At 40.0% G+C, this 26,496-nt stretch overlaps 1 protein-coding gene across 9 annotated transcripts in view; it reads right to left on the reverse strand.

Moving 5' to 3' along the window:
• Positions 1 to 26,496, reverse strand: part of ZMIZ1 (zinc finger MIZ-type containing 1) — a 337,743-nt gene that overhangs the window by 231,192 nt on the left and 80,055 nt on the right. The window contains exon 1 of one of the 9 annotated variants that reach the window (XM_039727302.1): positions 18,208 to 18,227. The exons of 7 other annotated variants lie outside the window; for them this stretch is intronic. The gene's annotated coding sequence lies outside the window, so the exon portion shown is untranslated. Of the gene's footprint in view, positions 1 to 15,690; positions 15,710 to 18,207; positions 18,228 to 26,496 lie in introns of those variants that run through there. One more of the 9 variants, XM_039727303.1, reaches the window with a different exon arrangement.

A 26,496-nucleotide genomic window follows, 5' to 3' on the forward strand; every position in this document is an offset into this window, starting at 1 on the left:
CAGATAAGGACCCAGGTGGAGCATCTGGCCCTATACTTATGGTCTTCTCTTTACTATAAACATGAAATAACCACAGAATATGGTGAATCAATCATACACCAGCTTGCCTCTGCCTCTCTGTCTGAGGCTGGTTTGTGTCAATTACTACAGAAATATCTGCTTAAGCAGGAAACTAATTTTACAAAAGCACATTGGGTTCATGGGCTGTCATCAATACTTTTTGGTTGCTGCAAGTAAGTAATTAACATTAATGTCAACATAAAGGATAGAAGGAGGAGGAACATATTAACAAGCACAATATAAAAACTGAGCTGGCTGATTCTTCCCCATACAGTACAGCCATGAAACTGGCTCCTAGTCCATGCCTGAAAAATGAGTTGTTATTAATTTGATCACTAATTTTACTTTGCATGATGTAAGCAAACAGCAGTACATTTCCCCCTTAACGAATGCCAATTATACACAACATTAGTTTAAAATACAACAGAATAGCACACAAACCAGAAGTCTTTTGACTGGGCTCCACTCATGCTAAGAATAACTTGGCACACACGTACATGATGCTAAATCTGCCAATGATTTGCTTTGCTCCAAAACTCCCCCCTCCGCATCTTCTACAAGATCCTAAATACATGAAGCTGCCTTAAAGCAGGAAACCTACGTATTGAACCTATTTTTAAAACAAATTGAATTTCTCTGAGCTCAAATGCAAGGGACAGTTTCAGCAGTTTCACGTTTATAATCCCATGCATTTTCAGCAGGCACAAGGGCTCTTTATTCCCAACTGTGCACAGACGCTGCCTGTCACATCTGCCAGCCCACAGCACTTGGGCTCAGCCCAGAGACTCTGTCAGCCTTCTGCAAAATCACTGGTGCAAACACACAAAGCAGCAGCCCGTGGTTTTGAGTCACAGGACACAAAATGTCCTTAGAGATAACGTCACCAGGACCATGCTACAAAGATACTAAATTCACTGGCTTGGGTTTTGGTTGGGGGGAGGGTGGGGGTGTTTAAATTTTTTTTTCAAGGGTACTAGGTTTTTGTTTGCAAACCCCCCACTCCGCAACATTCAAAAGTAAAACAAAAATTGCAGCACTCTGAAATAATTACTGATGCCTCTTTCACAGTGCCTCAATGACATTGTGTCAATTTTAAGACAATCCAAAGCATTTCCTTCATGCCATAGCATGTGGATGCAGGTAGTGACCTTACATTGGCTATTGCAGAACTCTGGTTCAGCCTCAGCACACCTGGGATGCACATCCCATTTCAGCTGACTGCCACCTCTGGGAAGGAGGAAGGGCAACTGGGTTTGGCAGAGTTGAGCTGCATGGCCACTAGCTAGAAGCAGTGTTAGGAGGGATTATACAACCTGGCATCGGGCTGCTAGCAGACAGAGTTCAAAGGGAGCAAGGGCTGTGCCTGAAATGAGGGGAAGAGAGCCCCCACCAACAACTGGGGACAAGGCCATGCTCCTCCTGCACTCTGATGGGTGGTTGCTTCCTTTTTGGTCCACTGACTCCTCTGAGAATATGCCCATATTTCCACTTATGCTTTCTTTTTTTTTTCCCTATAGCATATTGCATCTAAGATCCATTACTCTAATTCCTTTTCAGTAAAGTCCTCACTACAACGAGGACCTTATTTCTCTTATTTTCCCTCTGTCACTGTTAAGATTCAAACTAAACCCTTACAACCCAGACTACTCCCTGCACATTGCTGTTCTGTCCCTTCTTCCATCAAATTCCCTGGACTTTTTGTACTGAGTTTTAGTCAATAATGATATTAACTCCCCTTATTTCTATTTCACTATTAAAATGACATGGTTCTTGTCTGAAGATAAGACCATATAAGCAGCTTTATAAACTTTAGCATCAATGAAACCTCATTCAGGACCTCAGCAATTTCTTGTTGAAGAATATATAATTCACAAATCCACAAATACAAATGACCATGCAGCAACTCTGCTACTGTTCATGAGGTTAATTAAGTTGTAGGGAAAGAAAAGCAGGCTTCCAACATCATACCAAACTTCCTTGTCATTATAGTTCCAGACTTTACATTAGCTACAGAAACCACAAACAACACCTCATTATCTATTTTTCTTTCCTAAAAAAACCTTCCTTGAAAAGTTATGTCTTAACACTTGCTTCACATCCATTCAAAAAAACCTCAAAAACCCAAAAGCACCTCAAGAAAACCTCTTTGTGTTTTGGAGATTGCATTCATGTGAGAGATATTCAATATTTGCTACTGTAATAAAAACATAAACTATTAGTTGGATAGTAAAGCACTTATGAAAGACATCACCTCTTTCTTATGTATAGTCCCACAATCATATTCATCTCCATGATGGTGACCACAAGGCAAGCTCACAATGCATATAACAACACAAATCAGGAAACTCAAACTAGTGCATTCACATTGCACATTGTCTGCACCACCATCCACCAGAGCCAATCCTTTCGAGCGTAATAAAGTGAAAGTATTATAATTAGAGAGTTCATAATGCCATTTAATCAAGTGTGGAGCTGAAGCACAGTGGGTTTTATACCAAAGACAAAACCACATGAAGCACTATAATGTTGAGTGCAAGAAAGGGCACACATATTCTTCAGGGAAAATAACAAGTTACTACAAAGCCCTGTTTGTTTTCAAGTACTCAGTCTAGAGTTTGCATACTAGGTAATTTTGTATCATGAAAATAAGTTATTTCATAAACTGAAAATGAAGTAAGACCACAAAAATGTCTTTTGATTCTTACAGATAGAAAACTCCAGTTTCAAGTTCTTTATTTGTGAATTAATTCTTTGTAGTTTTACTGGAAGAATTAATTGTGCTTCAACAATATTATAATTCTTTTTTTACTGCAGGTTATTATTTACAAAGTGCTTTATAATAACTAACCAGTTTCTGTGACACCTGTAGCAGTGTCAAAAAAACTCAAAAAACAGTGTCAAAAAACATCAAAAATAGTTTCCATTTTATGTATGGAGAAACTTGCTTGACAAACACAGGAGCACCACCGAATGTTCCAAAAAACCCTCATGGGAATCAGAGCACAAAGTGTTACAGACCTTATCTTGATCTTGATTTAGGATTGTCAGAGGCCAAATATAATTTTTCCTTTCAATACATAAAGAACAATAAATATCCGTAAACTATGTATCCAATACATTAGGTAAATCTAAAACCACACATGCAACATTTGAAAAAACCTAGCAGAAAAATGATGTGGCAGCACAGGGCTTCCAAAACTACTCGTGGGCAAGTGAGAGTCTTCAGACTACAGCATTATTTAAAGATTACACATATAATCACATTTTCAAATGGCTGCAGATCAAGAAATGAAAAGGTCTGAGCTAAAACAGAGTCTGATTTAACAGCCATAAAGGCTATAAAAAAGACTCCCATTGGCTTTAGCCAGCATGGTTGTACCCTGGACACACCACCAGCAATTTCCCTGTGCCTTTCAGCTTATTTGTGTGACAGCTCTGTGCTCAGCCGATACCAAAATAGCAAGGAGCGACCTTTCGTCTGCCTGGGTGCTCTGCACAGACACCAGCACGACAACCCTAATGGCCAAGAAAGGACTTTGCAGACTGAGAGCCAATTTCACCATACACTGTAGACTCCTACACAACCTTTGCCACCTCTAGAGAAGCACTGGATCACGAACCATTTACCTTACCATATTTTCAAAGTTTTACAGACTAGTTTCTTCCTCCCCTGCCCATCATGCTCAAGTCCTTTTTCATAATCGCATGTTTAAAACAAGAAAGCCACAGAGATCACATGCTTTTATTGCTAATTCCCAACTAGCTCATTAATTTAAGAACTTACATTGATTTTATTGGGTCATTTACACATTTAGAATACTTAGGTGCTTAAGTTCTGTAGGAATGAGTATTCCAAAACATCTCCTCTGTCCTGAAAGGGAAATTATATGTTTGCACATCTGCACTCTAATAAGTATTACTTGCAACATGGGAGAATGCTTAAAACAAAAGAAAAATACAATTTACAGTACACCAAAAAAAGGAAAAAAGCAGGACAAATAATTTAACCCTCCCTTAACAGACATACATCATAAGTCACAGCTTTGAAATGGATTAAATAAAAGTCTACTCTATATTAGTGGAGATACATGTCTGTCACCTTAATTTCCAATATGCTATTTTTCCATAACTATGGGGTATATTCCCAGTTCAGACGAGGAATATTTAGGCACATGATGTTAAGCACAAAATTTGAGGAACATGAATCAAGTCAAAATGTTGCAAAACACTTTAGCCACAAACTGTAGCTCCCATCGAACAGGACACAGCTGAGATAAAAAGCATGCTGTTCTAATATCCTTAGGGGTTTATCCTGCCAGCACTAACTGATAGTTTTGCTTATGAGAGACACTGGCAAAACAGAGCAATAACAAGGACAAAATGTCCCCGAGATCCTTCATTGAAGCAGGTAATTTTAATGAATGCTTCACTCTACTGATTTGACTGCGCCATGATACTAACCTGTTTAGATTCCCATCCATGTCACTCTGCTTGCATGTGTAGTGTTGATTCCACAAACATCCCACAAGGCCATTTACACCAAAGAGTATGTTGGCTGTACTGATTACATACCTCAAATGCCATCCATGTCTGTCTTTCAGAAAGTCTGCAGCACCTTGTTTCAAAGTCAAGTTTTTTAAGAGCTACAAACTGGCAAATGCAAAAATCAACACCCAAATCCAAAACTGAAGTATCCTATTTTTTGGTATGTTCTATAGAAAATTTTCATTTTATTATTTTCTCTTGCTCTGTTAATGGCTATCTAAAATATTAGCCCTTTACTTGCATCATAGTTTCTTGTTAATGTATCAAAGTGAAAACCAAAGGCAGCTGTTCGACATGGATTAAAACTATTTGGCATCCAGTTCAAATAAGTGAGTGTTCCACACCTAAATGCATTGCATCACACCTCCTATTTTTTTTATTTCACTCACTTGAATTTTCCCTTAAGCAAGACACTAGAATAATGACTTAATTGTTACAATTACTGACAATGACCCTAAGAAGGTGACAGCATTTTGATCCCATTTGATTACATTAGTCTTAATAGATCCTAATGAAAATACAAGTAAATCCTTTTTCTTATCACTCATTCTCATTACTTTCAGCAGTCACTATAACTTAACTGCTCAAAGGGCTTTAAAGCACACATAGAGCACAAATGAAAGAACTAGCCTTTCCGATACACCTTTAATTTAATTCACTGAACAAGTTTAGGGAAACTAAAAATGAATACCCAAGTGTCCCAAGATAGACCTGTCAGAGTGCCAACTGGGGTTAACCCTGTACAACACTGACAACACAGCAGTAGCCCACAGGAGAAAAGACCCATGAAGGTGTCCACCCAAGAGCTCACATTCTAAGCAAAAACAGGGTGTACCTGGAAGGGCAGAAAAGAAAATAAATATGACTATTATTACTGACCAACTTCTTGCTGACACTGCAGAAGTACTGAGGAGTTAGGTGGAATTTGAGCCGAGCAAGCAGGGAAAGGAAAATCTTATAAGGAAGCATGTCCCATGTGCAGGTGAGGCCAGCAAAGGAGTGAAGACTGTCATGGGAGAAGCAGGTGGCCAGAGCATCAAGACACACTCACTACTGAAAGAACAGCCTTCTGGCAAAGGTGGTCACCTACAGGTGCTCACAGCCACAGTGCCTGGAATTGCTCTGGCAAGCCAAACACAAATACACAGCTCCAGTGGGTAGCTGTCATCTGTATTTCCCTATCAGATGGCACCTTTAGAAAACAGGGGTCCTGACGTGAGAAATCAGAGTAGCCCACAAATGAGCCAACTGTGCTGAAATCTGGTTTGACTGCGGAGGTCAGGACAGCTCGTCAGCCAGCTGCTCTGCTATGTAAGTGTAACGAGACACTCGCAGCTTGCTGCCCCTCCAGTGTAATTGCACATCTTGTTCTTTGTAATCATCCTTACCACTTATACGCTGCCGTAGAGACAGAACTAATCCTCCCAGATCCCACTGAGAGGCAGGCAGAAAGTATCACCATCTCCATTTTGCAAATGGAGAGAAATATATACTGCCTACAGGAGTCAGTTAATGAGTGGAATAACCTGATGCACTTCCACAGGCCTGGGAGGATTCAGCCTCATCCTTCACCAGTGGCTAACTTGGCCAGCAGAGGTCAAGTCATTTGTCAAAAGCCATAGGGTGTTATTGGGAGATATAGGATGAAAACTTTTGAGTGCTGAAGCGTGCTTTGTTCTCAGGCCACTGTAAAGAACACACCCAGTAAATACCTTTGGCAGGTTGATTTGGGATTATTTTTTTCCTGGAGTTTGGGGGCCTAAAGGTTTTCTTGTCATCATTTTGGGGTTTGTTTGTTAGTAAACCAATCCATAAGGTATTCTAATTAAAAATCAACTAAAAATTTTGCTACAGTTTCTCAAGTAGAAAAACTATCCATAGTTTTATCAATCCTAAAAATAAGTACAATTATTACTTGGTTTCTGCAGCATCCAGAAAATAAAATGATAGCTAGTACCAGAAGAGAGAAAGTGACTTATAAATGAAATGTGTGAAAAAAAAAGGGCAGCAAATGATGTGATGTATACACAGGAAATAATAAAATGAGAAAGTAGCATGATATCTTTTTTGTTGTCATGAGGCCACAAATGCCCTGGTAGATGAAGAAAGTTTTAACAGCCACTTTTTATTATTTTTAAGGTCTCAAAAACCCACCTAAAATTGGATAAATGTAAATGGCTATTTCTGTGTTTAAAGCCAAACATGATCAATAATAACCAACCAACCAACCATCCAAACTTCCAAGACAATAATGAAATAACATTAGTTGTTCTTTAAACTGTTCTGCAACACTTGATTTACATTTTCCTTCTCTAAGGGATTTAGCATTGCTAGGAATTTCGGGAATGGAAAATGATCCTATCAGCTTGGTTTAAACAATCATCTGATTCCAAAAAGCAAGGTTTTAAATACAATTATCAACACAAGGCCACGAGCGAGGTTGGGGAAGTGATGCTGCATTATTTTCAGATCCACTGCTACTGCTCAGTCCCTTTTCAAGGTACATCACCCATCAAAGTAGGAGGTACACACCTTACAACCCTGCACTGAAGTTGCTTCTCATCAGCAGAAATATTCACAAAGCCATTTTAAGACACGGATTGATAGTTTTAGCCAGGTGCACAGACAGAAACATCAACACAGTGGCTAACTAGATAAACGCTCCCCCCACACTGTCTTTATGCTGCTGAGAATTTTTGCATCTCTTGCTCATGTTCTTTTTTTAAATTCTCTGCTTGAACAAAAAACAGAAAGGTGATTTTTCATCAGCCTTAAAGGAATCTTCTCCAAACATCTTAGTCTTGGGTGGGAGGTGAAAGGAGAGGATGTACCTCAAGAACTAAGCTGAGCAGCCAGCTGTTCCAACCAGCCTTTCCTCTGGTAAGGCACAAGCTAGAACAGCACATTTCCCTTTTTAGCACTGAACAAACAGTTCAATACCTGCTCATCTCATGCATCTGTACCAAAAAAAAGAAAAAAAAAAAGGCATGATGTTTGCTTGTTGGTTGCTTATTTTCAGGACGTCTGCTGAAGGAAGCTTCGGTTTCATGGAAGGCACTGAGGCTTATTTTCTGTTTGTGGATGCCAACAGGATTCATTACTGTAAAGCAAGATTTCTCTGCTTATATTTAAAAAAAATTGTTTGGCTTTAGAAATAGATACAGGATTGAATATACCTTACACAGCTGAACCCAGAAGACATGAAGGTGAATTACGTGACACTACGTATCTGAAAATCAACATTAACATAAAAAATAACTTTCAGATAATCAATCCAGCTTGTTTACTGAACTACCTGGCTAACTGCCAAAAGACAGTGATTTCAAGGGGTTTTTATAGATTCACTCAGAAAATCAAGAATCCATTTCCTAGAATAGGACTCACAATTCACCAACTCCTTAAGACAAAGGAAATTGATTAGATTGTACCTTTTCTCAATCTTCGGTTACACAGCTATACAGCCAAAACACATCTCGGGATAAAGCACCTCGCCTGTTTACATTACCTTTCATGTTTCCACATGCACAATTTGCCTACCAGTTTTTAGGGATTATGTAAATAGTTATTAACGTCATGTGGTTTTAACTACTAGGAGAAAATCCCAGATAAAATTGCTCACCAAATGACCTTTATAGCTTTCCTTTAGCACGCAAAATTAAGCAAGAAAGTCATGTAATAATCATACGTGCTTTTTAAGTAACATTATTTCAGAGGGAATGTCTTCTTTTTAAAGAAATAAAGCTGAGTTTGCATAAACCACTAAGGTTTGCACAAACCACTAAGACACTCAGATCAGAAGACACACTAGACACACTCCAAAAAAATCTAGTATCAAAGTACATAAACATAAAATATTTCCACACATTTTAGGGCCCCCAGAAATCATAACAATCTCCTAAACTGATCATTCCACTCCCACTAATAATCATTTAGTACTGCAGTGATCTCTGAGCCACAGTGCACTTGGATCATTCTTGTATTATATAGCACATAAACACATTTTAAAAGCTTGTTACAGATATAAATATATGTATACTACAGGCAGGTAGAAGTCTCATAAGATGAAGTCAGAAAAAATAGTATTTTTGTTATTTTTAACAACATAAAAGTTTTTGCTTTTTCTAGCAAAAAGAATTCTGACTTCTCATTGTGGGACTGAAAATGAAATTCATCAGTTGTTTGTTTGGTTCTGTTTTGTTTGTTTTTTCGCCAACAAGTGGAACTATTTTTGGGCCAACAACTGAGGAGGGAGGAGGGGGAAAAGGAAGAATAGCAAAAAAGCCAAACCAACCACCCCAGGGTGCCTTGAGACAGCAGATACACATTTTCCAGCTCCAGTTACCTTGTAACAACACTGAAAGTTTCATTTTATTAGGATGCCAGACCTGGCAGCAGGGCACAAGAGGGCCAGAAAACGGCCTTACTAGTCAGGGCGTGGCTGTGAGGTGAGCCCAAGCACAACCTGCTAGTCAACACCCAATCCCAGCTATTCAGGATAAAGGCACACACAAGCCTCCTGCCTCAGTTTCTCCACCTCAAGCAACAACATTTACCCACCTCACACCAGAGCCCAGAAAAGGTTGAATCATGTGTGCAAAGTGCTTTTAGAATGAAAGCACACTTTATTTCTCTCCTTTCAGCAGTGGCAGTCAAGCTCACAGAAATCTGAGTAGCCGGGAGCTTCCTATTCAGCCAGTTATAAAAGTCACGGTTCTCCCGATAGCTGTGTGTGACCCACTTCTGCACCTCCAGCCTGCCGCAGCACTATTTAAATGTCGAGGAGTTTATCAGTATAAAACTGAAATGTTAAGGGGGGAAACGTATTAGTGGGGACAGGAAAAGGCAAAATTTATGACACATAAAAGGCACTGCTTATTCAGATGAAATTTATTATATCCCATTTGAGTTAAAATATCACATATGTATGAGACCTTAATGAAACCATAATCCAGACGGGAGCGGGGAGAGGGCTGAGCGAGCTGCGCGCTTGTGCAGAAGGAATTCGCTCCTGAAGCCTGGCAGGCAGAGGCATAACCAGCTGCCTGTCTGCCTGTGTGCTCATGGCCAGCATCAGCAACGCAAAAACAAAGATCCCTAAGGCCCTGGAAATTAATGGAAGTGAATTGTGGAAACAAACCGACAAAGGAAGATGTATCAAAGGTTTCAAATCTATTCAGTATTAGATGTTGCGGGGTAAAGGCACAATGAATCACAGCTGATTAGTGCTAAGCCTGGCTCTCACTGCCTGCGTGCACAGCAAGTACCAAGACAGAAACCCAAACCCTGTGGGATGCTTCAGCAGTTTTCAAGACAAAAATGTGAAAACAACCATTCCCAAAGAGTTTGGGGAACGGTTGTTTTCACATTTTTGTGAAAAGGCTCTTCGGCAGATTATTTTAACCAAGAGGGTTTAGTCTATTCCATCCCTTACACAGGAGGCTTGGAGCTTCCCTTACCCTTCCTGTGGATGAGGCATGGATACCACTGCTGGTCATTTGCAGATGAAGGAGTAGGAGGACAGCAACTGGATTCCTGTTTAGTCCTTTTAAACAAGTAGTGCTATAACAGAGCACAATGAGTCTGGCCACTGCCCTGTGTGCTGAAGCTGCCAGTGACTCACTAGCCAGGACACATGTACACTTACACAACCCTGTATAAGATGCACTACAACTGAACTTCTGTTCCCAGTGGGAAGCCTCCTTTTCAGAGGCTTCTTCCCACACTGCTGCTCCACCCTCTCTTGTCCACCTCTGACCAGCATAGGACTGTCCAAGGGAAGTTTGTATTTACAGCCTGCTGCTGGCATCACTGTCAAGAACAAAATTCGGAATTTTTTCAGTAGCATCTTTCCCTTGTAGTTCCTCCCTCTGCAAATACAGCACAAGCTATGCACATCTTTTTTTCAGTTCATACTGCTACTGCAGAGAAAAATTTCAAATGCTGAATTAAAGAAGTCATCGTTCAAGGTGCCTGTTATCAATTGACTATGTCACGAAGAAATACTATTTTTTAAAAAATTACTGAATACTTATTTGCTAGATATTTTAATTACTAAATATTTCCAGAATGCAGATAGCTGTCTTCAACACCAGTTAACTATGGCAGCACTTACAGGAGCCACTCTGATGTCAACTGCTCATAGAGCGTGTTACAGACAGCTGAAGCTCAGAGACCTGAAATTGCACATCAACTGCTGTCCTGGGAAGGCTTCTCCTAGCACTCACTGGCATCGTCTTTCTTATATCTTTTACTTGCAAGTAAAAAAATCTTACTGTTTTTGATCCTTATTGCTAAAACAATTAAAGCACAAAAAGCCAGGACATATGTTCCTGCGGAACACAAGCCAGACAGATAAGGACAGACAAACTTAACTCTACATTCCCTTGTTCTGAACAAGGTGAAAGATTTTGAGAAAATCCATATGAGAAGTATTAAATCAATATCCTATGTTTGGCTTACGCCTATTTACAAGCCACATACTTTGTTAAACTTGCAAGTTGATATTAAGTGTTACTATTGAAGCAAGTAAATATGGGCATTATTCTTCAAACAGTAGCAAACTTATAAACCAAGAAATATACTGCATTTCTAAATAGCACAAATAAATCCTGTGGATCACTTTCTGAGCATCTAAAATGAATTTTCCCTTCAAAAAGACTAATAATGTCTTATTGACACACATACATGACTGCAGGCGTTTTTAGAGATCTAACATACAGTGTAGCCTTAACAACAATGGTCAGAATTTAGGAATTCTTGAAATTAATGTTACAAAGAAATCCTGTGGATCAATTTCTGAGCATCTAAAATGAATCTTCCCTTCAAAAAGACTAATAATGTCCATACGGACACACATACGTGACTGCAGGTGTTTTTAGAGATCTAACATACAGGGTAGCCTTAACAACAATGGTCAGAATTTAGGAATTCTTGAAATTAATGTGTCATACAAAGAATAAAACACTGACAGCTAAGCAGATTATAACGCTTCTTAAAATGCAAGTTAACAACAGCTAAATTGTATTAATGCTTTTACATCATTATTTTCTGAAATACAACACACCTACTGTATTGAAAATAGGAACTTTTCAGAAAACAATGAATAATCTGGTCCAGGTCTGTGAGAATAAAAAAGTACAAGAAACAAGATATCTTAGCATGGGCAAATATTAAAAAAACACCACCCAAATGTAACAAAAATAAATACCATATCAATCAGCAGTAGTCTGTTTTTATCTTTTTTAAAATACCGTAATTCACAATACTGGTTTGCAATTGCTGAGTTAGAGTATCAAATGTATGACTTCACCATAAGCTTCATTGTAAGCAATGCTTCCATCTCCTGGAGTTTGGGGGTTATCTGAAAAGACAGTATCTAGAATATGTGGCCACTGAAGCAGTAAGAAGCAGTAGTCAGAGGATTTTCCTCTAGATACCTTCCTGTTTGCTCTGTACAAACATCTTACGTGGCGATATTGTCTGGTAGGAAATGCTGCCTCTCTGAGTCTAGACCAGCACTAGGGTGGTCTAGACTTGGAGAGTCCCAAATGCCTACAGAGGGACCAGGTGCCCAACTCCTGGCCAGACATGGGCTTGGTGGCACTGCCTCGTGCTCTGCAGTGAAATGAACAGCTTGTTACCAGACTGTGAATTTTCACCATCCCTTCTAAACTCGCTCAAATTAGGAAGTGCCCCTAGATAAGCCAAGGTGCAAGAGGGACTTGCAAAAGTAGATGCTGTGATTTGTGCTAACGAGACAGAAATAGCAGCATGACGGGGACCCGAGTACACGATATGACACGTGCAGCTGTCTAAATAGCTCTGCTGCTACTGTCACTGCGTGCTAATGGCATTCCCTTCTGCTCGGCCTCGTCTCTCCACTTTACACAAGACCTTAAAAATTCAGGCCCTTCCAGTTTCACCTAGACTGAACTACTTATTTCAGCAAATAGGAAAAATAGCCATACAACTGGTTAAAATATCACTCCTTTGGAAAGGAGTGGGAAAAAAGCTTGGATCATATGGCATAAACTTATATAAGTATCTCTTATTTTGGGTCTATTAAAGAAATGGTGGCAAATTTTTGGTTTTAATTCATCTTTATGGAGGTCCTTTTCAAAGGAAATAAAAGCATTTACATCTTTTATACATCAACAATCAATGAAATATTGTTAAAATAACAAAGGAGGATTTTTTTTTACCTGTCCTCTCCTTAGGAACATATTTTATTGGATAAACTACTTTGTGGTGAAGTACTGTGTGCATTTTGTGCTCTTTTAAGTACGAAATGTCTTAGAACAATTTCAAGCACAAGAACTCAAGTTAGAAATATCCCCAGTGATTTACCAGTCCAACAGATGTATGCCCATAGTGCTGTCATGTCTCTTAAATTTAAAATCTTGCATTAATTTCAAGGGAAGAAAGAAAGTTTTTTTTTTAAGTTTATACTCTTAATTGCATTGTAATCCCAGCATAATGTTGGATGCAGCACTCCTACAACTTCAGTTGCTTTTCCATAGTACCTACGAAACATATAAGATATCAAGAGATAAAAATGTCAGCCAAAAGACCTTTCTTCTCTAAGTGATTACATGTCCCTACAAAAGATATTACTCCATGCCAGAAAAATCCAGGTCAAATCAATTTAGGATGTTTTGGGAGCATAAACATTTGGTAAATTCTAGATGCCATCACAGCAACTTGGACCTAGACTTCTATTTCAGATTCTAAACTACAGAGAAATTTTACACAGACCAAGACAAAAAATAGAAGCTTATTTGTGATTGGATTGTGGTACCACAGCATTAGAAACTAGCTAAATACAGTAAAATACACACAGCTTTTTTAGTAGCCAACAAGAAGAATGCTAAAGCAGAAATTAATCTACCTTGCTAGCATAAAACATTTCTAGTGGAATACAGGGCATCTCTGGGTCTGTCACCTGCCAGATGGACTCTGCTGTGCACAATAAACAGAAGAGCTCCCACCACAGGCACCAGTGATCAGACACTCAGGCAATCAGCCACCAAAGAGCAATCCAGGCACTGCAGTGCCTTCTCCTAAAACATCTACGTGGCAAACAGAAAGCATTTGCTCTCAACCAGTATCATTTTGGGTGTAGGGAGCAATGACTCCAATCAGCTTTTGTAGACAGGAAAGAAAATAGACATGGTCAGCCCTTGTATATGAGGGTTTTTTACCAGCTCTAAATTCTCTTAAGACTATTGCTTCAAAGGAAATTAAACCTAGATGTCAAAAGCAATGCAGAAAAATCACTTCCCAAAAGCAAGCATTTCTTTGCCAGCATATTGACAAAGCACCAAATGCATTCAGAGCCCATAGAAATGTAGCAGCCTGAAGACTTACAGATTCTTGTTTAAAGAAAAAAAACCAAAATAAACCAAACTACCTTGTATGTGGCTTAAAAGGGAACTGCATACATAGATATCCCATTAAAGATTGAGCTATTCTGTCTCAGGCAGTTAGAGACAGAAGAAAAGCAATCTTTATGCCTGCCAGCCTAATACAGAAGTCAGAGCCCAAGATTCCTACTTGGCCTCGGCTGCAGGACAAGTTCACATCCCATGCAAGGAGACCACAGTCACCTGTGCACTGCCCCATTCAGTGCCACGGGGCATTGCCCACTGCTGGCAGTGCCGTGCACCTGGGCAGGAAGGACAGGTGAGAGTGGAGAAAGGCAAGTTTGATGGAAACATTCAACATCTGTGTAAATTAATGAGTTCAACTTAATTATCTCCCAACAGAAAGATTAAATAGGGTGCAACTGGTGATATGAAATCATCCTAATGGGTTCCACTGCTTGAATCCACCACTCATCAAGCTGAATTGATTTTTAAACAGTGGAAATTCAAACAACTCCCATGAGAAAGTAACATAATTCCCATCTCAATCAAATACATTGTAATAGTTACATATGAAATGTGATTTTTCAAGAGGAAGAGTAGATTATTTCTCCATCTTCCCTTTCTGTAGACCTGTGAATTGATGGTATTATCAGTCAATGTTGGAATACCAGCATACACTGAGGATGTGAAGTGTACAAGCACACTATGAAGAGTATTCTGCAAATAACTCAAAAGTGCACTTTTAAATAAAGGCAGTGGCTCGGTATTACGAGCACTCGTTTTTCAAGCAGGACAGTTAGCATATTGTTAAGGTCATTATAATCCCAATCTTCTAGAAATAAACTTGCAAGTATGCAAATGTCCTTAAAGTAATTTAAGATAGCAATTAATTTATATTTAATAGTATGTTCCCAGAGCAAATATTTAACATTCTGCTGCTAATTTTGAGTATCCAACTGAGCTACTTCAAGTGTACCAGAATTCAGAATGTATCATAAATCCTTTACACAGTTTTTACTTCAGCATGAACAATTTTTGAGCAAAAATCACTACTGAGTTCAAGGAAGCCCTGATTTCACAAAAAAAAGGCTGTGTATTTTAATTAAAAGACCTCCCACTGTTGTACAAAACTAATCCCCATCTTTTCACATGTATATGAGAAAATTCCTACATAAATACATGAAATATCATATATCTTCTTGAATAAGTTTTTCTGGCATGACCTCTGAAGACAGATTTAACTTCAACTATTTGCCACTTAATTTCATCAGAAAAAGACATAAAAAATATGTATCTACAACTGAAAATAACTAACTAGAACTGAGGTGCTGCCTGACAAGTCCTATCTCAGATGTGATTAATGTGCTGCCAATTTGCCAAAAGAGGGTCCATTTATCTGCTCAGTGGGCAAGCAAACATTTGTGAGAACAATTGGTATCTACGCAAGGCAGCCACAGAGTGAGTGGTCATCAGGTGTTAAGTAGCAACTGACATTTTAAATGGAATCCAAGGGCTGTCAGCATCAAAGGTTCACTGAACTGGAGCAAGTGGAAGAAAGGTAAAGGGAAGGGAGCAAATGAAACAGCTGGATGTCTTCTCAGTGGTACCTCTGCCTAATCTTATTTTTGCTAATCAATACCAAAACAAAGTATTTCCAATATTGGTTCTTTGTAGTAATTCTTCATTAGATCATACTTGCATGAAAGGAAATCAAACTTACACAGCTTTAGAGTGAGGCTCTATTCCAGGTGACATCAAAGACTGAAACAGGAGGGGAAAATAAAAAGGAAAATAAGAAAAACACACCCTGTGCAATGTTAAATACCTAACAGGAGATGACAAATCAAATGGGAATTACTGTGGTAAAAACATAATTAAAAACTTGATTGAAGTTAAACAGAATTTACATAACACTACAAATTAACTTTATGCTGAAAGTATTCACTGGGAAAGCAATAAAAAGGCATTTCATTAGTAATCTATATTTAAACAATAAGTACAATAGAGTTGTTCTAATGAGAAATGTAGGGTTTTTAATAACAGCAGTTTCCAATGGCTGCCAAGAGACACTGCTATCACAGAGATCTCTGCACATAAACAAACAATCTTTGGCAACACCATGTGTGGATTGTAGCCCTGAGACCCAGCACAGGTTGGTGCTTTACAGCTTCTTGTTATAAATTAACTGCTTTAAAACCACTGGTACACAGCCCTGGACTACCCATTCATACTGGGCCTCCTGACCTCAGGTGAAGGCACAGCCCAATTTTAGCAGAAGCAGGATCTCTGCTTTTCTTTAAGTTTTCCTTCTTAAAAATGTATTACATTTTCAAAACTACATATCTGTTGCTATGACATTTGATTCCCATTCCTTCAGAGACACAAACTATTTGTGATAGTGATGAAGAATCATATTGCAGTCATTAACTAAGTCATATAACATTAAATTACTAGTAAAATAGTGATAATGAAAATAGTACTAAAGGCACATTAAATAGAAACTACCAGAGGTGTATAATTTGCTCCAAATGCTAATGACAAAACACAGACAGAAGAAATGAACTACTAAAATCCCAAGATGGAAACTTCCTACAACCCATGACGGAAAAGAGAAATACAGTTCATACCAGACTTCAGAAGGAATCCAGAAAGATCCCATTCCCTTAACAATTTCTCACTTTTTCCTTGTATCAGTCAAACATGTTTTGGCATTTTTCAAGCTGCAGATTCTTCAAAAATTCTGCTGAAAGTTTAACAGGCTCGTGGCAACGACTCTGCTTGGTCACCTTTTATAAATAATCCAGTTGTCTCCTCAGGTCACCCAACCACAATCTTAGACCCATGTCATAAAAACAGTGGGGTAGTTCACATCGATACTGTTTCCAGATTTTTGCTTTTTAAATCTAGTGCCAAAGGCTAAAATTTCAAAAAAAGATTTTGCTGCCTTCAGGTAGAGGTAGATACTCCTGACAGCTTCTGACTAGATTTGGGGTGTTGACACTTAAGAGGCAGCTTGCTGCCTTTCTCTACTGAAACACTTCAGGGAAGTCCAGCCCAGGCAGGAGTCACTCAAAGAAAAATAATCAACCAAGAGAAGAAAATTAATCAAAATTTCTGGTAACAAGAAAGAAACATAACAGCTTCTTCTGGAACTTTTCGATCTGACCCAACTATTTTTGCACCTTTCCCATAAATAAATGTTGTGTGCTCTGACACTATAAAGTAGTATCTAGTAAAACAAAGTAAAACCTACAAAAGCAAGATTTGTTCTGTCTCTTGGCATGACAAACATCAGAGAGCTGCAAGTGAAAAGGGGCATTGGATACTCTGAAACTATAATATTGAAATGGATGCTATCTTCAAATGCACTCCAGAATATTCAGAATAAGACTTGATTCCTTTCTTTGATGTGTTTCCCACCTAAATGAAAGGACTTAAGTGAAATGGCTGTAAGCCAAGTTTTATTTCCCAAAGTGCCCCAAACACAAGCCCTAAGGAATCAAGGGAGATGCTCTGGAGCCTGCAGAATAAGGAACTCTTCTGAGACATGGAAATGATTGCAAGTTTTCCGATTTCTGCTGGACTACTGTATGTTTCCCACCTAAATGAAAGGACTTGCAGAATAAGGAACTCTTCTGACACATGGAAATGGATTGCAAGTTTTCCGATTTCTGCTGGACTACTGTGCTGAGAGACTGTCTACACTCACACCCCCAGGTTTGTTTTAGGAATCAATATTTAAAATTTTTATGTCATTAAACAGACAAATCATAAACGGTGCAAGTGTCTGAGACACATTTTCTTACCAAATTTTGCTTATTTTGGGGTTTTTGTCAGTAAGAAATACAACAAGCAAATGGTGCTTCATCCTGTTTTGGCTGCTGAACAGCATTAAAAATATATACATAGAGATTAATTTCCTCACATTTGTTGAAAGTATCATTGATAACCTTTGTTAAACACTTGTGCACCATGCCAGTTGCACTTTTCCTGTCCAACCCCCCCTCCCCCAAAGTTTTAGAATTATTTCTTTCTCTAAAACATGCATATTTATTTTAAAAAAATAACAAAAAGCAAAACAAACCAGACCACTCTATCTTGGCTAAGCATATGAATACCAATGTCATCTCCACAAATGGGTTTTCTCGGAGTAGAAAGGAGACAGCCAGCTTACAAATCTCTCTAAGTAGATGGCAAGTCAGGAAAGATGCACAGTGAGTAACACGACAAACCTCACCAGAATCTCTTTGCTGGCTGAGCAGATCCTCCCCAGCTTGTTGTGCCAAGGCTGGATTTCTCCAACTGGCAGAGAAGGGCAGGAGGAGGCACATTGTCCCTGGGCTCACCCAGGAGCAGTGAGCTCAGGAGAAAGGAATTGCCCCATCAGTTCCGAGAAGAGTGTGGACACACTAGAAAGCAGGCTGCACTCAGCGCTTTTCCTTTTTTAACACAGTGTATTTATACACAAGAGAATGCAGCTCACATGTAGTATCGACCCAGGTTGGAGAGACTGCACTTTCACCACAGAGGACACAGAGAGAAGGCACATGCTTCTAAAAGGTTTTTCTATGCTAGCCTTATTCTGTACCCTGAGGACAATATGCAGTCTAAAGGGGATGCTGGATGTCGGGGCAGAATGACTTAACTGAAGCTTGCAGTGGGAATGAAAAATATTAAGAAATGTTACAGTAAAAACTACAGGTCCAGCTAAGACTGCAAGTACATTGTGTTATGCACTGCGCAAACCCATGAACATGAAAAGGTATTTCAAAAGGCTTGTAATTCAATGAATAAAGAGGGATGATCCATACTATTTTTAAGGCCACTTATAAAAACACCAATGCCCAGAAATATACCAAGGAATAGGTTTTTGTAAAGTTGTTGCAAGCTTTGTACTTTTCTTTAGATGAAAGCTATCAAATTAATTATCCTTATCTGCTTTTCAAAACTGAAAAAAGCTGTGGCTTTACGTACATATGCTAGGAAAAGGGATATTGGGAAAAACAGAGCCAATGATGAGTGGGAAACGGGATTCTAATACGCTCTTAGGATTACGGATTATAAGTAACCAATAAGGCAGGCAAACTTCCCAAAGCCTCTAACAGCTGCACCACTGTCCTGTCCACAAAAAAATTCCATTCTCTGCTCCCTCTTCCAAGGCTGCGCTGTGCTGGCCAGCAGGTAACTGCAGTAAAGCCATTGCTCAGACCTGAGGACAGCATAGTGTGGTGTACAGCAACACTGCCCACTGCCTTGAGCTTGGACAGCACCAAGACAGCTGTGTCTGTATCATGGTACATTTCATTTCTAAAGCTCAAATTGGTCACAACAAACCAGCTCAGGTGTATCTGCAAAGACATGATAAAAATCAGAAGCACTGTCTTCCCACACATCAAATGTTGAAGACAGCCCTATTGTAAAAGCTGTGTTTCCAGATTTGAGCAACCAACACTAAGCACTTGGTACCTAAATTCACACCAAGTGGAATTGATTAAGAAGTGGTAATAATTATAAAATTATTATTTTTAATAAAATTATTATTTATATATTTGCTGAAGCAAATGAACAAAAGAACAAGATGGGCTAGGGTCCTACAACTGCCATCTCCCTTCTGCCATTAGCATCTCCTTGCACATTTGACAACCTGGATCTGCAACCCGCATTATAAATGAGGAGACCATGGGGCAGAAGAGACCTGGGCACATTGGGAAATTTATGACTTCTGAGAAGACTCTTAGCATATGCTTTGTTTTTTTAAATCTGTCCTGTCTGAAATGGGGACAGAGATAGCAGCACAACTTCTGTGGGAAGCCCCAGTGTAGCTTGACCTGCTTCATACAGCAATAGCCACTACAGGAAACCCCTAGAAAAAATAGCGGAATAGAGGAAGTAATATGAACAAACAGCTCATCCAGTGAATTGGGAAGAACTCAGAATTCAAATCATTTGCTCTTCCCGAGTCTGACCACTGCTGCTGTTCTCTTACTCAGTTCAGCTCAAAATAGTGAGCATCTCCAGCCACATGCAAAGTCCTCTCAGCACCAATTTCCACAGGACCTCACAAGAGCTGCTCAGGCCTCTGCAGAGCCCAGCCTGAGCAGTGTCAATGCCCATCTGTTCCTGCTTCACCTTGCCCATGACTCACACAACTCTTCTCATCCCTGCAGGCAGCTCTTTATGCAGTCCAAGTTCTCTGCAGACAGCAACTTGTGAGTAACTCTACGCATGCAAGGTGGCAAGGCAAAGGTAAGCTTTCCAAAAGTGTCGGATGTCTAGACTAAAGGAGCTCCTGAACTACACTGTGAGACAGAGGGATTGCTCTGAAACATGGTGCAGCTCAGCATGGCATCCTGGAACGGAGCAAATGCTTCCTTCTGCCTTGTAATCCAAGAGCTCAGCACTGCTGCTTCAACACAGCAGCCAGAGAGACAATTTAGGTGAAAAACCAGAAGATACATGAGGTGCAAACCAAGGGATTTTGCAATTTTTTTCCTAAGAGGAGGAAGAAGGCTTTAGCTTTTAGAGACACAGCATGTAGAAATACACTAGTTGTTGGTTTAGAGTCACTTGCTGGACCCTGTCAGCCAAACAAGCAAGCTGAGGGCTGATCTAGTATAGCAAATTTGTATAAAACAATTCCATTTACAAAACCTGAATTATGGATTAGAAGAAGTAAACAAAACCTAAGAACTGCACCTACAGAAGACACAATCCTTATGCAAAGACAATCTATATCCTCACTTGATGTGTTGCACAGGTAAGATTTTTTTACAAACTGTGGCAAAACTCGCTTTTATACAAGAAAATCAAAACGTGATCTGCCTTCATTGAAGCTGCCATATGTTGTAGGAAAGAGAAGGAACAGTATTTGCAGCTGGCTGTACACAATGCTTTTGCTGTCTTGCTGCCATTAAGGTCTTTACTTACTATGAACTGGCTCTGAAATTTTCCTTAACCAATATTCTTTGTGCATCTATGCACATGAGTGCATACGTATGGTGTGGATTCATTTTACACAACACTTTCAAATAAAATAAAAATGTGTTAATGGCAAGACAGAAACCTCTGGTAAATGCTCTCTTCCCACTTGCAGCAAGCTTACTGGAAATAACATCCATTCAGCAGTCCATGGCAAGTGAAAGTATGAGTTAGTACATGCTAGCTAATTCAAAAGGCCTTCTACAAATCTAATAATTATACTTAATTTCATATACAAAGGTCAGCATTAAATTCTCTAGTTTTGTATTTCAACAGATTAAAACTTCAGCAGTAATTTACTGAACATAAGAAATAATACCACAACATTAATTACCTGCAAACAGCAACACTGCACAGATTTTAACAGGGTGCATTGGCAGCTATACAGTATTTTAGCTAGTGCATACACACTTCAACCATTTTTAGACCATATCATTAAAAAAGAAAAAATAAACCCCAAACCTGAATTCTAAAACTAACAATTTATTTTAGTACTCTAAGTCAAAATGAATGCAATTTAGTTGAAAAGCTGAATAATTTCCAGTTGTGAGAGAAGAGGAAGTAATAACTGTAACTGAGGCTGAAAAGCAGTGATGCAGCCAGCTTAGAGCAACACCACAACAGGCAGTTTGCATAAAAAGCAAGGCTGAGCCAAAGACTCCTTAAGAGGCATTACTAAACAACCCTATCTCAACAGTCCACTGCCATGATCTAGTAAGATGTCTTCAAGTTTCAGTATGGCTGTGATAGAAAAAGGGGATATTTATCCCATAGCAATCCTGGCTTCTCCACCTCCAATCTGAAGGCCAGGCTGACAAGCCAGAGCTGACAGAAATGACACACCAGATGAAGCAGATTGAGGGACTACTACAGAATGGACCCAAAAAGGCTGGATAGCCTATGAAAAGGGGAGGAATATGTTGGCATCATCACTTATATTAAAAAAAAAAAAGCTTGTACTATTAAAAGATAGGGGAATACTGTGAGATACAAGGATGTAAGAATACTTTGAAGCACAAATGAGGAAAACTTCTTGCTTCTGATACTCCTGTGCAAGCATTTCAAGCTTTGACGCTCTGAGCTCACCAAGTCACACCCAGATCCAATCATTTCAGTGTTTTTATTGACAGGCTGGAAAAAAACCCCATCACTTCTCTCCTACTGGGCCGAGCACTTAAATATTTTAAATGCTTGAAAAATGCATCCAAAATCCACAAAATCAGGCAACACTGATTATAACATTCTGGAAGTGGAAGACAAAGTCTGGTATACAAACAGCAATCTGAAACAGCATCCCATTGCCACAATACTGCCATACCTCTGCCTTACAAATCTGTCATGAAACTGAATTTTAAGAAAACCATGATACACCAAACCACGGCTATCAGTGGTCTAATTTTCATGCAGGACAATAGTAACTAAAACCAATAATCCTGATTTCATGTTTCTCGGGTGCACAACAGCCAGACAGAAGGCAGCACCAGCCCCAGCAGAAGATGCATGTGTGCAGTGGAGGGCATAGAACATGCACGTGAGGCTGGGGGCAAGCAGGTGTGGGAGGCTGGGACAGCAGGGGCCATTCGGGAATGGCAAGAACTTGGCTTTCCTCAGCCAGATGGGTTTACCACAACACTGAGCCAGGTCTGAACAGTGTAGCTGCAATTTATAAATGCTGAGGCCAAGGCGAGTGGCATCCCCCCCAGCTGCCAAATTCCAGGCAATTAGAGCCACTGGCGCCCTCGGCTCCCTGGTGAGTGCCCGGGCAGAGGTGCAGCAGCAGGGAAGAGCCTGTTACTGGGGTAGGAAAAGGAGGAGTGCTGCTTTATGGCAGCAGCATGGTAAATCAATTGCATTTTTTATTTCCACTGCTGAACATTATTATGCTCTCTGCATGGCTTTTATGAATGTTTGCCCTGCCATAATCTATTTGCCAGAAATCAATAGTCTCTTATCCTTGCAAACTAGTAACCAATGTCACCATCTTTCCAGGTTGTAGATCAACTAGCATTGTCCACTGCATCCAGAGCAGGAAACCTGGTTTCGTGATTGTCACATTTCATCCAAATCTTCAGCTAGGAAAGCAGAGAAATACACCTACTGCAAGGCAACTGCCAACAGCTTTTAAATCAAATCCTGTGTCTTAAACTATGCTTTTCCACTGAGCAAGTACAGAGTACATTACTGGCCCTCATTAAAGAAACAGTTCCTATCAGGAATATCAGCATGCCTGTGTCTTAAACTATGCTTTTCCACTAAGCAAGTACAGAGGTACCATTACTGGCCCTCATTAAAGAAACAGTTCCTATCAGGAATATCAGCATTTAGAATTGCCACATCAGGATGTGTTGGGGATGGTTTACTCTCAGGGGAATTGGAAGGGGAAGATGCTCTTACACAATTCATAGGACAGTAGCAAAAAATTCCAGGATGTGTTGGGGATGGTTTACTCTCAAGGGAATTAGACGGAAGGGGAAGATGCTCTTACACAATTCATAGGACAGTAGCAAAAAACTGATATTCTAAATGTAAGTAATATAGAAAGGACCAAATGTGAAAGGTGTTGCACATTTATGTAACAGTTTTAAACACAACAAACTTTTAACTCATGAGATCATGAGAAAAAAGAAGAGATGTAATTAAATGCAATACTTGTAATTAAAACATTTTTTAAAAGATTCATGATACTCTACATATCTCATTGCTATCTCCACAAATTCCTTTCTTCCTCTATCAGCCCTCTGCTAAATAACCAGATTCCAGACTCCAACCTTTGCTCCCAAGCTCAGGGCAAGTTCACTAGAAATTCTTCTTTTGGATTGTTGTTTGCTTTTCCTTGTAATTCTTTTCTTCTTTCCTACAGAACCTCCCAAAGCAGGAATAATGTTTTAAGGTAACATACATATATATGCCCCTAGCCTCCATATTCTTCCTAATTTTGCTTTTGCTTAGTTTAAAAAATTTCACTACTGTAAAGGGGATAATAGCTGTCTTTTCACCTTCTCTTACTTATCTCCATTTACTGTTTATCCTCCTATTATGTATCTCCCAGCAGGCAACATCTGTGAAACAGCTCTTCTGACCCCCTCCTACCTCATCTGCAGCTGTGGGGGTTGTATGGAGGAGCTCCACTGTGGCTGGCTTTCAGAGCTTCAAACTGCTCCCTCTGACCCTTATTGAAATAAAAATTTATTGTCCAGGTGATGGTGCCTCAGGGTCTTCCAGAAAATCTTTAGGAAGAAGGGCTTGCTCATCACCAGAATAGAGGGATCATCATCAGAATAGAGGGATCTTCTTTGAAAAATGGCAGCCTTTACTAGAACATACGAGACTGCAGCAGGTTCTATGCTCTATGCAAGCAAATCTGTTTTTCTTCCCATTGACATGGACTATATTTTAGCAGAAGTTCCTATGACTGGGTGCTAAATAACCCTAAAACTTAAAATAGCCAAGAAGTCCACAAGTAATGCAGGTAGGAGCTTCTTTCCTGTCTGCAGCACTGAAGAAACAAACCAAGAATGGGTTTTACATACAACTTCATGTAGGCAGTGCAGCTGCTGAACCTTTATCAGAAATGAGCTCCAGTTCCTGCATGCATGGCTGCGTGTGCCTGCAGCTGCCTCGCTGAAGAACATCTGCCACAAACCCAGCACAGAGGTGACTGTACCCACCAAGCACTGCCATGCTCACTGCCCACTGTCCATCCCCTCCCGAGGGCACCACCGAGCTAGAGCAGAAAGGATCACCCCATGCTCTTCCCCAGCCCTGCAGTAGGTTAGAAGTTCATTTCTTTACAGGAATGCCTTTTCCTGTGACCACCTCTGAGCACAAAGTGCAAAATGCAACCTTGCTACTGCCCCAGGCAGGCACAGGAGAGGAAGCACCCGCTTGCTGCTCCTGTGAGCAGCCCCCATGCTTTGTCCCCAAGGGACTCTCTGCTGCTGTCTAATACCCTTCTGCAAACGGGCAAGTGCCAATTTCCACTCTGTCAGGCCTCGTAAATTTTATGTTTGTAATTCCTGGTTGGTGAAAAGAAAATAACGGTCTTGTCCGTGAAAAGCCCAGGGTTGGTGGTACAAAACAGAGAACTGGAAAGCTGCTTTGAGCAGCTCTGGATCCATCAGGCTGGGTTCAGATTATACCTCTGCAAAGCCATAAAACTGCTTCTGTGGGGGAGAGCCATCATTCAAACGACAGCCTGAGATAAACCACAATCTGATGACTGTCACAGTCCCTTTGACACCAACACTTACCATCTCCTAGTGTTTACAGACTAATCAGTTTAGCCTTCCCAACCGGCTGCATACAAGGCAGCTGCTCATCATGACTTGCATTTTCTTAAAGCTTCACAGAGCAGACACCCAGGGCTCTGTTATTTCCTCCACTTGGTTTCAGACTACCCCAAAGGAGAAAGACAAATAGATTAATCTGTACAAGTCCTGTGTGGTTCTCATTTCCAGGGAATACCTAGGATTTCACTAGCTATTGGTTAAAAAACAGCCTTTCACATAAACCCAAAAGTTAACAGCAACTACAGTAACAGTTAATTTAAAATAATTACAGAAAGAATTTTAAAAAATACTTATATTACCAAATATTGGAAAGGTTTTCTCAGATGCTAAAGTTCATATACTTGTACTATGCACAGACATCTTCCTTAATATCTAACTTTTTTTAAAATAAATAAATTATATAAATAGGCCTCTCTGATTGCTCAGAGCATCCATCATTAAGTACTGGGGCATAGCTTTAGGCATAATTGTACTACTGAATTCATCAGCTGCCTAATCATCATTCATTTTGCATCTATTTCTGCTAATTAAAAAAAACTCCTAACAACTTTTACATAAATACTGTATTTGTTCTCTGCAAAGACACAAGCCTAATTTACCAGTGATTAACTGATTATCTAATTTTATAGCTGTCACTCTGTAAAGACCAGCACCCAGAGCCACCAGGAAAGACCAAGCAAAGTCTGTCAACCCTTACCTGCTGTCCCTTACACTTGCCTGAGATGGGCAGCAAGGGTGGCAGCCTTGGCACAGGCTGTGCACACAGGCTCTGCTGATGCTGCTGGCTGTAAAGGACAACAACCTCCCTTGGCTTCTGGGAGTGCTCAGACAGGGACTAAATGACCCAGTGGGAGAGCAGAGACCTGGTGGCCATAAAAAATCTGTCAGGGGGCATTACACAGCACAAGAGTTCAGGGTGGTTATGCAGCCTTGCAAGACCCTCAGCAGCAAGTTGGAAATTAACTTGAGTGTGTTTCCTCCGCCCTCACTCCTCTGCCTGAAGCCAATATAATGCAGACTGCAGCAGCATCCCCTCTGCTTAGACCCCTGCTAACACCAAAACCTTTCACTTTCAAAGAACAGCTGTCAGCATTTAAAGATCTGCCTGGCCAGCACTTGGAAGCAGAGGAAGAACAGCCTCAGGTACCACCTGATCCCTCCAGGTGCACATGCCCTGCTGAGAGCAGAACCCAATAAAACGGCATCCCCACCGGCTACCCAGACCTCCGGGGTGAACTGCAGAGCTCAGGAGGTGATGC

Source organism: Passer montanus, unplaced genomic scaffold (genome assembly GCF_014805655.1).
Source record: "Passer montanus isolate IOZ18808 unplaced genomic scaffold, ASM1480565v1 scaffold61, whole genome shotgun sequence".
Classification (NCBI taxonomy): Eukaryota; Metazoa; Chordata; class Aves; order Passeriformes; family Passeridae; genus Passer; species Passer montanus.